A 12,962-nucleotide genomic window follows, 5' to 3' on the forward strand; every position below is an offset into this window, starting at 1 on the left:
ATGTAGAAGTCGGAGGCCCATTATATTGGAAATAAACGGTAAAAATATAGAGAGTTAATATATATAAATATTTAGGCATATATGTTGGATATACCTATGAGAGTTTGGAAACTGAGATGAACAGACTGTTGAGTCAATGTCGGAAGAGATTACAACCTCTGAAGGCCTTGGCATGCTGTGGAAAGGAGTGGGAGTCCAAGTGCTACGAATGATGTACTTGAGTACTGTAAGATTTCTTATTGATTATGCTGCACCTGTCATTTCTTGTTTTGGTAAAGGTAGGATGGGCAAGTTGGAGAAGATACAAAATGAAGCCGTTGGGGGTCGTTGTGAGCCGCTGCTACCTTAATTTTTGCCCACACTTGTCTTGCAGACGTTTCTCTTCCAATAGAGCTAGTGAACTCTAGTCAATGTCTTTCCCTTTGTAACTCATCTGCAATGTATGTACCTTTACCTGAATAAAAAATCTAATCTAAATCTATATCTAATCTATATGCTTAGATATATGCAAATGATAGAGTAATAGAGCGAAACCTTTAAAATACTGAACAATTTGGAGGATATTGATTCATACAATTTCTTCAAAAGGTCAGATGTAACACGAACAAGGAGCAAAGGTTTCAAGCTCAACAAGCCACAGTGTAGGAGTGACAACAAATGCTTTTTAACCCATACGATTATGATCATGGCAATAAGGTTTCTAAAACAGTAGGCATTCTTCCAAAGCCAGACACTGTACTATGTTCCTCGCCCTAACCTAGTCACTCAGTATTATTCACTCATTTATCTATGTCTTGTCTATTTATGTCTTAAAGGTTACAAGACGTACATTAGTCAATACAATTGGTGCTTAAAATGTTAAGGATCTCTTGTGAAACACGGGTATTAATCAAAAAATTTATTATGTAAAATAAATAAAAAAGGCCCAAGGGCCATGAAGTAACAAGAATGCAAGGCCGGCACAAGCTGGCGTAAGTAGAGAAGACGGAAGATTCTTCATATTAAAAGACCCTGCTTCTCCAAGATGGCAGTCACACCCTGCTTGCCCTGGACAATCACCATATGGAGAAGGACTGTTTACTGTGAAGGGAAGTCCACAAATGCAATGCCAGCATGAGTCAGTCTTGAAGGGTAAACGATGATGGCACCCTCACAGTAACACAAAAGCCAAGCAAGCCCAGTGAGGAAGACCTGTTGATGGGAAGGAGGAGAATCATTAGTCACAACAAAATCCACATAGAAACAAAGGAGAGAAAAAAAATAAAGTGGATGTCTTCTTTTTGTATAGACATAATAAATATTGCCATTTGGCTATGTATTTATATGATATATAATAGAATACAGCATAAAACAAAATAAGAGGGGTGGTAGGAGAAGAAAAGATTAGTGTTCAGTGAGAATCCACAAGGTCTTCTCTGAATACTCTTTATTTTCTTCAAGGCTGTGGGTCCCTACAATTGCACCAGATGTGGTACACACCCCTATTATTATTTAAACAGGTGAGTAAAAAACCAGCGTTGAATGTAATGAAACGCCATTTTCTGGGTGAGTCCCGGAGGCTCCCCGGAGCTATCCCAGGCTGATATGCTAATGTCAGACTTTGGCATCAGTCATGTGTATGGAGTTCTTAGGCCTACCGGGGACCACGGCCAGAACCGGGCCCCCTCAGAGAGGCAAGGGGAGCAATGGCCTATAGAAGCCCCCGTGTAGTTGGAAGCATTCTATGTCTGCCATCGACCGGAACAGGCACCCAGAAAGGTAAGCACCCCAAAACAAACCCCTATTCTGGTTAAAATTGCTACCTAATACCGAACTAGTGGATAGAACTCCCCAACCGAAAACAAGCAAATTAGTGTGACGTCACACACTGCCGCGCCGCTGTCTGCGCAGCTCACCCCTCCCCGGGAGGGGGAAGGGGGAGCCCCAGACCCCCCGCGCCGGCTACCCACACCTCAGTTCTTGAGGCTGGATGTCAAAAACGCGAAAAACCGCCGACCGGAGGGAGGGAGGGATGCCGGGGAGCCTCCGGGACTCACCCAGAAAATGGCGTTTCATTACATTCAACGCTGGTTTTCTGGGGGGAGCCCCGTCGGCTCCCCGGAGCTAACTACCCACAGACAGAAAAAGAGGGACTTACCCGGGAGGCGGTCGTCGCTCACCCCTCAACTCGAAGCCGAGACAACTGGCTGCAACCGCCGACCCAAAGCAACACAGGCCCGACGAGGGCCAGGGACATTCATAAGGTAACGAGCAGCCAGGACCCTGTTCGACCGCCAAAATCCCCGCGCCCGAATATCAGACCAAGACATATTCCCAAAGACGGCAGCAAGAGCCGCGAACTTACGAACGTCATGGGCACGGGGATAGACCGCAGGCTGGCTAGACCTAATAACCCTGCGGACGACCTGAGAGACCCGAACCCGCGAACAGGGAAGAAGGGAAACCGGATCAACCCACAGCGCGTCCCCGGACACAGAAGCTGTGGCGCGCAAATAACGGCGAAGTGCCGCAACCGGACACAAAACATGATGCACCCCCGGCCTGACCAACCAAGCATCAACCACCCATGGACCCCTCCGGAACGCAGCAGTCTCATTCTTCGCCAGAAAAGAAGGAGACGGCTGCAAACGAACAAAACAATCACCACGACCAAAAGAGCAGAAACCCCTGCGCCGGAGGAGAGCATGAAGCTCCCCCACCCGACCCCCAGAGGCCAAAGCCAACAAGAAAAGTGCCTTGGAAAAACAATCCTGGACCGAAGGGGCCACAACGAAACGAGGAGATGAAAGGAAAGCGAGCACTCTGTCCAAAGACCAGGACGGCTCAGGCGACGCATGAGCAGGCCGGAGGTGAAACAATGCACGAGACAGCTTGCGAAACGGCGCAGACGTAACATCGATACCGAAAGCAAGCTGAAGCGGCTCCGCCAGCGCCGCACGATACGAAGCGACAGTGTTAGGCACAAGATGACGGTCCTGAAACAACCACGAGAGGAAGGACAAGACCACCCGAACAGACAAGGAGCTAACACGACGAAGACGCAAAAAGAAACGGAAGGACCGCCAGGAAACTTCATACTGCCGCCGAGAAGAAGCCCTCAGGTGGGACACCAACAAGGAGGCCACCTGATCACCATAGAGATGATGATAGACTCGAGTCAAAAAAAACCATACGCGAAGACTCGAGGAGAAGATCGAACCAGCTACGTGACGTACCGGCCCGATCTGCTGAAAGAGGCGGAGCCGCGGGAAAACCCTCGGGTTCGGACACCGAGCAACCAGCGCCTGAAACCAAGGCTGGGCCGGCCACCAAGGGGCCAGAAGGACAACTCTCCCCCGGTAAGTCTCTAAGCGAGTCAGGACCTGGAGCAACAGCCGAACTGGGGGAAAGAGGTACAGGAACCCCCACCTCGACCAGTCGAGCCGAAAGGCATCGACCCCGACGGCCTCGCAATCGGGGAAGGGCGCCGCATAAACGGGAAGACGCCGCGACCACGCCGACGCGAAGAGGTCCACCTCGGGGCGCCCGAACGTCTGGCAAAGCCAACGGAAGGACTCGTCGTCGACCGTCCACTCCGTGGAGGGGAACGAAGCGAGACAGGGCGTCGGCCAAGACGTTGGACACGCCCCGTACGTGAACCGCCAGGAGAGCCAAACCCCGAGAACTCAGCAGACGAGTCACCCGAAGCGACCAACCCCAAAGAGACAAGGACCGCATCGAACCCCCGCGGTTCAGGCAATGAACCACCGGAGAGCAGTCCGAATGGAGCCGAATCGTCGATCCGCGGGCCACCCGAATCCTCCCCAGAGCAAACCACACTGCCGCGAACTCCCGCACCGTACTGTGAGCTCGACGGAAGGACGGATCCCAACGCCCCTGGCCGGCCTGGTGAGCACTGGTCACAAAACCCCAGCCGAGAGACGACGCATCCGTGTACACATCGAGCGAGGGCTCGGGTAGGCGCCAAGGCACTGAACCCCGAAAAACCCAAAGAGGAAGCCGGTGACGCAGCAACCGACGCAAGTCCTCCGGGGGTCGAACTCTGCGATCGCGAGAGAGGCGGAAGGGGGAACCCCGAAGGAACCAGAACAGCCGTCGAAGCCAAACCCGACCCGGCGGGTAGACCACCATCGCAAAGTTCAGGCTCCCGCACAGCCCCTCGAGCAACCGCCGGGTGACCCGAGGGCCCTCCAGAAATAAACGAAGGCGGGACCGCAGCCGCAGGAGAGACTCCGGAGGGAGAGACAAGGAGGCGGTCCGAGAGTCCCACACGAGACCCAGCCAAGTCCGAACCTGAGAGGGAACCAGATGGGACTTCCTCCAGTTCACCAAGAACCCGAACCCGGCGAGCTGGGAAAGAACCAAATCCCTGGCTAGCAAGCAAGCTGACTGGCTGGGAGCCCAAACCAGCCAGTCGTCGAGGTAGGCCAACACCCGAACACCTAGGAGACGCAAACGAGCCACCACAACCCGTGTAAGGCGTGTGAACATGCGAGGTGCCAGGTTCAACCCGAACGGGAGACAACGAAAGCGGTAACTCAGACGCCCCACTACAAAACCGAGCCAGTCCCTGAACCGCGGATGAATCGGGACATGCCAATAAGCGTCCCGGAGGTCCAGGGACACCATCCAAGCACCCGGCTCCAAGAGGAGCCGAACCTGAGACAGCGTAGTCATCCGAAAGGAGGGGCAATGAACCCAGGGGTTCAGACGGGACAAGTCCAGAATGAACCGCAGGTCCGCGCAGTCCCGTTTCGGAACCAGAAACAGACGGGAAACCCATCTGAGGGACGACGTCGTTTCGACGACGCCCAAGCGTACCCACTCCAAGACGACTCGACAGAGCGCAGGGGAAGAAGCCTGCCCCGCCAGCCCCGACCCCCCAAAGGGGGGAGGGGCCACCCAACGCCACCGCAGGCCGCGAGACACGACCCGAAAGGCCCACGAATCGTGGGACCAGGCGCGGGCGAACAGCGCAAGCCGCCCCCCCATCGCCCCGTCAAAGGGGCAAACCGCGAAAGGGCCGGCGACCCTTACGAGACCCAGAACCCCGCACAGCGCGAACACCGCGCCGACCAGACGAGGGAGGGTCCGCAGGAGGAGCCAACCCCAAACCTGACACCAGAGGCCTACCACGACGAGAGGAACCCCGAGCCCTGGCACGACCTTTCCGGGAAGACCCACCCCGGGACCCCTGGAAAACCAACAAGTCCGACATCGGACGACAAGCCGCCGACGCAGCCTGAATAAACTGCGCCACGGCCGACTCCCCAAACAGGAGAGGACAAAAAGGTGAAGAACGCCTAAGAGCCAGAGCCCAAGCAGATTCCACGGAGGAACCCAGCACTGCCTGCCGACACGCGAGACGGGAAGCATAGAACAGGGAAACCGCATCCCGCAAAATCGGCGTGAACAGCTTCAACAAGGCAGCCGACGAACGCGCAGCCGAGGACAAGGTGCCGGACCCCGGGACGGACCCAAGCGTCCCCACATCCTCCACGAGCCAATCCGAAGACAGCTCCAGGAGGGAAAAGAACCGCAAGGCCGAACACAAAAGGCCCCGAGCGCGCAAGTCCTCCGCCACGAGCGCCGCCGAAAGGGAGGGAACCTGCACATGGAGCTGAATAACGCCCACATCGCGGGGAAGGGCAGGGGCAAACAAGCACTCATTCAGGTACTCAAGTTCACCCCCCAGGAAAACCTGAAGCACCGTGGAAGCTTCCCGCCACTCCAGCGTGCGGGAACGACAGAAGGAATGCCAGGAATCCAGACCAAACAAGGGGCAGTCTGCTAGCCAGGATGACTCCGGAACCTCGTAACGGAGCCAGAAAGGGAACGAAGTCCCAAACCTGAACGTGGACGGATCCATTTCCGAGGCATAATCCGGGTCACGCAGGAGGTAAGCTGCAAAGGCCGCTCGCACCACACCAGGTTGGATGCGATAAGCCGAAAACCTCCGGAAGGACGGAACCGACGTACCCGGGGGAACACGGAACCGTACCCGGGGAGGGGCCGACACCAAATCCAACTCGTACGCAGAGGGGGGGAAAGAAAACCCCACTCCTTGTAACAATAAGCCCCGCTCAGTGGGAAGAAAAACCCAGGCGGGGTCCAGCGGGGCCCAAGGCCCCCAAGTCAGCCCCTCCCCAGCCTCGAGGTCCGTCACCACAGGACCCGAGGCCGAGTCCTCTCCCCAAGCCCCGACCCCACAAGACAAGGACGGAGCAGCCGGAAAAGCTGGAGGAAGGGGGGCCCACTGGTCAGACCCTGAAGCTTCGGCCGGGAGACAAGACTCGAATGCCTCTGCCGCCCCCCCGGAAGGGGCAACCCCCGAAGCTGCCCGAGTCTCGAGATCAAGTAACCCCTGCTCCGACCCCGAAACCCTCAGACGCTTCGGGGCCGGAAGCAGGGGCGGGGGACCAGAACGAACAGAAGGGGAAGGACGAGGAGGTGCGGACTGAACCAGGATCGAAGCGACCCCCACCCCCAAGTCCGGGTCTCGAAAAGCAAAGCGGGGCAGCCCCGGGGCATCCGGGGAAGCAACCAACCGAGCGCGTTGCAACAGACGAAACCTAGACTGCAACGCACGTGCCGCCTGTACCCGAATAGAATCATCAGAGGATTGGGTAAATTGAGTCACAAGCAAGCAGCAACACTCACAGGACTCAGGGTCGAAAGTATCACCGACCCAACAGGCAGCGTGGCAGAGGCAAAAACAATGAGGGTCACCCTGAGACAAGGGGACCGAGCAACCCTCAAACTCGCACACAGCGAGTGGGGACTCCGGGGTCACATCCATCGGACCCACGCGCCCCCTAGGGGATTCCCAGGGTCCTAAGCGTTTACTTTAAGAGGACTCGCGCTCAGGTAGTCCCAGGCAGGGTGCTGCAAACCGGCGCCCAAAACTACCAAGCAAACTTCTAAAGCTGAACCCCAGGGACGTGTACACTCACGGGGACCTAGCAGGGGGCGCCACCGAGGAGAACAGTGGAAGGGCAAAACAAACTGAATAAAATGACAGAACCCCCCACCAGGCAAAAAGAAAAAGAAAAACAAAACCCCGCAAGAGGACAGCGAACCCCAAGGAACAGAGCCGGCCGCGATGTCGGGAAGTACAAGCTGAGCAGCACCCTGCGCCCCTACCAGTGCAAACTGCCTCTTACCTGCCGGTAACAAGGGAGAACAGAACACCCAAGAGCCCAACAGGCGGCCGAAAAACCGAAAGGTAAAACGGACCAGCAGAGGCAGACCCCGAGGAGCCTGTGGAAGGTGGCCCCAAGCCCCAAGGGCAGTACTTACAGGGCACCTAGGGAAGGCAGCCCTAGGCGCATGCAGCCCGAGTACTGAAGATAACTCCTGGCTCTCGCACCCACAAAACTAACACCACACTCAAAGCACAGTGCAGTAGCGACACCGGAGCCAGAGCACACGACCATCGCCTATAGCATCAGCCTCAAGAACTGAGGTGTGGGTAGCCGGCGCGGGGGGTCTGGGGCTCCCCCTTCCCCCTCCCGGGGAGGGGGGAGCTGCGCAGACAGCGGCGCGGCAGTGTGTGACGTCACACTAATTTGCTTGTTTTCGGTTGGGGAGTTCTATCCACTAGTTTGGTATTAGGTAGCAATTTTAACCAGAATAGGGGTTTGTTTTGGGGCGCTTACCTTTCTGGGTGCCTGTTCCGGTCGATGGCAGACATAGAATGCTTCCAACTACACGGGGGCTTCTATAGGCCATTGCTCCCCTTGCCTCTCTGAGGGGGCCCGGTTCTGGCCGTGGTCCCCGGTAGGCCTAAGAACTCCATACACATGACTGATGCCAAAGTCTGACATTAGCATATCAGCCTGGGATAGCTCCGGGGAGCCGACGGGGCTCCCCCCAGAAATAGGTGCTAACACACACGGTGTTAGCAAACTTAGCCTCCAAACACACACACACACATGGTATCAGCAAGCTTAGCCTCCAAACACACACACACACATGGTATCAGCAAGCTTAGCCTCCAAACACACACACACACATGGTATCAGCAAGCTTAGCCTCCAAACACACACACAATGGTATCAGCAAGCTTAGCCTCCAAACACACACACACATGGTATCAGCAAGCTTAGCCTCCAAATACACACATGGTATCAGCAAGCTTACCCTCTAAACACACACACACAAATGGTATCAGCAAGCTTAGCCTCCAAATACACACATGGTATCAGCAAGCTTAGCCTCTAAACACACACACACACACACACAAACGGTATCAGCAAGCTTAGCCTCCAAACACACACACACATGGTATCAGCAAGCTTAGCCTCCAAACACACACACACATGGTATCAGCAAGCTTAGCCTCCAAATACACACATGGTATCAGCAAGCTTACCCTCTAAACACACACACACAAATGGTATCAGCAAGCTTAGCCTCCAAATACACACATGGTATCAGCAAGCTTAGCCTCTAAACACACACACACACACAAACGGTATCAGCAAGCTTAGCCTCCAAACACACACACACACACACACAAACGGTATCAGCAAGCTTAGCCTCTAAACACACACACACAAATGGTATCAGCAAGCTTAGCCTCCAAACACACACACACACTTGGTATCAGCAAGCTTAGCCTCCAAATACACACACACACACAAACGGTATCAGCAAGCTTAGCCTCTAAACACACACACACAAATGGTATCAGCAAGCTTAGCCTCCAAATACACACATGGTATCAGCAAACTTAGCCTCCAAACACACACACACACATGGTATCAGCAAGCTTAGCCTCCAAACACACACACACACATGGTATCAGCAAGCTTAGCCTCCAAACACACACACACACATAGTATCAGCAAGCTTAGCCTCCAAACACACACACACACACATGGTATCAGCAAGCTTAGCCTCCAAACACACACACACATGGTATCAGCAAGCTTAGCCTCCAAACACACACACACATGGTATCAGCAAGCTTAGCCTCCAAATACACACATGGTATCAGCAAGCTTAGCCTCTAAACACACACACACACATGGTATCAGCAAGCTTAGCCTCCAAACACACACACACAGAAAATGGGGACATTGAAACAGTTGATAAACTTGATTTCAAGAGAGAGAGGTCACTATGGGGAACTTCAAAATTTGTTTAATAAGTAATTAGGCAGACTTGTTGCTAGACAGGGAAGTAAATTAAATGTATGCCAAATTTTGCAAAATATACAATGAAGGCACACAAACATTCATACCAAAACAGAGATGCAGGGCCAGAAAACAGGATTGGTTCAACAGAAATTGAGAGAGGGCCACAGACCAAAAGACACAAAAATGGAATGAAAGACATTGAAAAACTACAAGCAGATGTCAACAAAGCAGATTGGGCAGCAGAAAATAACATGATGTTTAACAGTGATAAATTTCAGGTATGGCAAAAATGAAGATCTGAAACATAATACAGGGTACAAAACACAATCGAATCTTCCCATAGTAGAAAAACAGCATGTCAAGGATTTGGGAATAATGATGTCCGACGATCTAACGTTTAGGGAGCATAACCAAGCAAATATTGCGTCAGCCAGAAAAATGATCGGATGGATTATGAGAACTTTCAAATCCAGGGATCCCATCACAATGGTTGTACTCTTCAAGTCACTTATGTTGTCCCGTATCGAGTACTGCTCAGTATTCACTTCCCCCTTCAGAGCAGGAGAGATTGCTGAAATAGAGGGAATACAGAGAACATATACGGCACGCATAGACGAGATAAAACACCTAAATTATTGGGATCGTCTCAAAGCTCTCCAAATGTACTCTCTAGAAAGGAGACGAGAGAGATACCAAATAATATACACATGGAAGATACTGGAGGGCCAGGTCCCAAATCTACACAGTAAAATAACAACGTACTGGAGTGAACGATATGGAAAAAAATGCAAGATTGAACCAGTGAAGAGCAGAGGTGCCACAGGCACAATCAGAGAGCACTGTATAAACATCAGAGGTCCGCGGTTGTTCAACGTCCTCCCAGCGACTATAAGAAATATTGCCGGAACAACCGTGGACATCTTCAGGAGAAAACTGGACTGTTTTCTAAGAGAAGTTCCGGATCAGCCGGGCTGTGGTGGGTATGTGGCCCTGCGGGCCGCTCCAAGCAACAGCCTGGTGGACCAAACTTTCACAAGTCGAGCCTGGCCTCGGGGCGGGCTTGGGGAGTAGAAGAGCAGAACCCCATCAAGCAGGTATCAACATAGAAGCCAAACCCCCAATCATACCAGCGATACAAAGCTGCGAGAAACAACTATACAGCAGTAAGGGGAGAGGCAGAAAGAAATTTTTAAAAAGGGATAATGGATAAATGTAAAACAGAACTGGGCCTATTCTACAAATTCATAAACAACAAATTGCAGGTAAAGGATAATATCCAGAGGTTGAAAATAGGAAACAGATTCACAGAAAATGATAATGCAATGTGTGAAACATTAAACCAAAAGTTCCAAAGTGTGTTTATACAAAATGAAATCTTAAGAGAACCAGACACAATAAGAATTTCTGAGAACATCATAGAGCGTATAGAGGTGTCTAGAGATGAAGTGGAAAATATGCTAAAGGAGCTAAGTAAGAACAAAGCAGTTGGTCCAGATGGAGTTTCACCATGGGTTCTGAGAGAATGTGCATCTGAGCTCAGCCTTCCACTTCACCTGATCTTTCAGGCATCCCTGTGTACAGGAGTCATAGCAAACATGTGGAAAAAGGCTAACATAGTTCCAATCTACAAAAGTGGCAACAGGGAAGACCCCACCCCTCTCAGTTATAGACCTGAATCATTGACAAGTGTAACAGTGAAAAGATTGAAAAAAAAATAATAAAAACTAAATGGGTAGAACACCTGGAGGGAAATTATATAATATCACAGACAGTATTGTTTTCGATCTGGAAGATCCTGTGTATCGAATTTACTCAGTTTCTATGATTGAGCCACAGAGATTTTAAAGGAAAAAGGTAGTTGGGTCGACTGCATCTATCTAGACATAAAAAAGGCTTTCGACAGAGTTCCACATAAGAGGTTGTTCTGGAAACTAGAAAATTTTGGATGGGTGACAGGTAAGCTTCTAACATGGATGAAAAATTTTCTGACTGATAGAAAAATGAGGGCAGTAATCAGAGGCAATCGGACTGGAGAAGTGTCACAAGTGGAGTACCACAGTACATGCACCAGAAATGTTCATTGTCTACATAAATGATCTACCAGTTGGAATACAGAATTATATAAACATGTTTGCTGATGATGCTAAGATAATGGGATGGATAAAAAATTTAATTGATTGTCATGCCCTTCAAGAAAACCTGGACAAAATAAATATATGGAGCACCACTTGGCAAATGAAATTTAATGTGAATAAATGCCATGTTATGGAATGTGGAATAGAACATAGATCCCACACAACCTACAAATTATGTGAGAAATCTTTATATAATTCTGATAAAAGAAAGAGGTCTAGGGTTGATTCTAGATAGAAAACTATCACTTGAGGCCCACATAAAGAACGTTGTGTGAGGAGCCTATGCCACGCTTTCTAACTTCAGAATTTCGTTTAAATACATGGATGGCGAAATACTAAAGAAATTGTTCACGAGTTTTGTTCGGCCAAGGCTAGAATATGCAGCGGTTGTGTGGTGCCCATATCTTAAGAAGCACATCAACAATCTGGAAAAGGTGCAAAGACATGCTACTAAGTGGCTCCCAGAACTAAAGGGCAAGAGCTATGTGGAGAGGTCAGAGGCATTAAATATGCCAAAACTAGAAGACAACAAAAAGAGGTGATAAAATCACTATGTACAAAATAGTAACAGGAATTGATAAAATCGATAGGGAAGATTTCCCGAGACCTGGAACTTCAAGAACAAAAGGTCATAGATTTAAACTAACTAAACAAAGATGCCAAAGAAATATACAAAAATTTCCTTTCGCATACAGAGTGGTACACGGTTGGAACAAGTTAAGTGAGAAGGTGGTGGCGGCCAAGACCGTCAGTAGTTTCAAAGCATTATGTGACAAAGAGTGCTGGGTAGACGGGACACCACGAGCGTAGCTCTAATCCTGTAACTACACTTGCTGACACCAATTACATATGGTGTCAGCAAGCTTACCGTCGAAACACACACAAACAGCCTGCCTATTATTCAAGGCCTTCTCTGAGTACTCTTTATTTTCTTCTCTGAGGCTATGGGTCCCTAATCTTGCACCAGAGGTGGTACAACTTTTAAGTTTTTAACTACTGCACTGAGCACCTGATTTTGGCAAAGACTTCTTAGTGCAATTGTCAAAGACATAGTTCTGGTATTTTTTTGTTTTAAATATTCAGGTATAGTTAATGTCAAAATGTTTCAAAACTCAACAATTTATATTTCAAAACAAAAAAAGTAATGAAAACATTACAAAACATTAAAATATAGCCTAATTAATTAATTAATAAAATAGCACAACTCTCAGAATGTCTAAAGGTGCTTTGAGCAATGAAGTAGCTAATTTTATATATATAATATTATATATATAATATATATTTACCTGTGATTACTGCTTAGCAAAAATTTGATCTCTGTGAAAATTGGTCTCGTCATTGCTAGGAGATATTTTAAGACCATGATATGCTGTGGATGGCACTGTAGTCTTAAAGTCATCAATCTAAAAATAGAGGTAATCTTTTAAAATGTAAATTTTGTATAAAAAAATGCAAAAATAAATTGCAAGAATAATATGAAGTTATTATACAATTTTTTTTTAATTATTTAAATATTTGTGAGACATTATTAAGAAATGTATGAAGTACAGATTCTCTAAGACCTGATATGTATCTGCTTATGTTCCACCACATTACATTCAGTGCTGAAGAGAAAACACAGCCAGTAAGGTAATGATCACTTAAGATGGACTGGGATGCTACATGTAGGTTGGGGCTAAGCTGC

The 12,962-nt window shown here is 49.7% G+C and overlaps 1 long non-coding RNA gene across 1 annotated transcript in view; it reads right to left on the reverse strand.

Moving 5' to 3' along the window:
- Positions 1–883: 883 nt before the first annotated feature.
- LOC138354635 (uncharacterized) overlaps positions 884–12,962 on the reverse strand; it is a 14,288-nt gene continuing 2,209 nt past the window's right edge. Inside the window, exons 2-3 of the long non-coding RNA XR_011223616.1 lie at positions 12,565–12,681; positions 884–1,191 (exon numbers count right to left, since the gene is read on the reverse strand). This is a non-coding gene — a long non-coding RNA (uncharacterized lncRNA). The remainder of the gene's footprint in view (positions 1,192–12,564; positions 12,682–12,962) is intronic.

Source organism: Procambarus clarkii, chromosome 64 (assembly GCF_040958095.1).
Source record: "Procambarus clarkii isolate CNS0578487 chromosome 64, FALCON_Pclarkii_2.0, whole genome shotgun sequence".
NCBI lineage: Eukaryota > Metazoa > Arthropoda > Malacostraca > Decapoda > Cambaridae > Procambarus > Procambarus clarkii.